The following is a 514-nucleotide window of genomic DNA, read 5'->3' on the forward strand; positions in this document are numbered from 1 at the left end:
CACCTGCGGGCGGCCGTTACCCGGTGTAACGGCTGGAGCTGAGGGGACACACCACAGCTCCGGCTCCGCCATCAATTAGAGGGGATGGTGGGCGCGGTTTGGTTTGTTCGTTGGTTGTTTTTTTTTTAAAGGAACGTCCCTTTTGGCCACCGTTGCGGTCTTTTCAAAACTCAGCGGGAAAACGAGGTTAATTCCCCAAACTTTCTGCCCGCAAGACGAAGCGAGCGCTCCCGTCCGTTACGGCGTCTTTCTCCAGACGGCAGAGCTCGGGCGAAACTTCGCCCCTGTGTCCGTATCTTCACATACACCTGTGTGCACACGTTATATATATATTTATTGTTCTTAAAAGCAGTTTCTGAAGCTGGCGGGCTGGTTTCTGAAGTATTTTGCCCGGCTTTGCGGCGGAGGGTGCAGGTGCCGAGGCGGGGAGGCGTACCTGCCGCCGGGCGGGCGCTGAGGGGCCGCGGAGGGAGGGGACTGCGGCCGGCGGCAGCGCCCGGCCCTGGGACAGGTG

The sequence above is a fragment of the Haliaeetus leucocephalus genome, unplaced genomic scaffold (genome assembly GCF_000737465.1).
Source record: "Haliaeetus leucocephalus isolate CR32 unplaced genomic scaffold, Haliaeetus_leucocephalus-4.0 Scaffold228, whole genome shotgun sequence".
Taxonomy (NCBI): Eukaryota; Metazoa; Chordata; class Aves; order Accipitriformes; family Accipitridae; genus Haliaeetus; species Haliaeetus leucocephalus.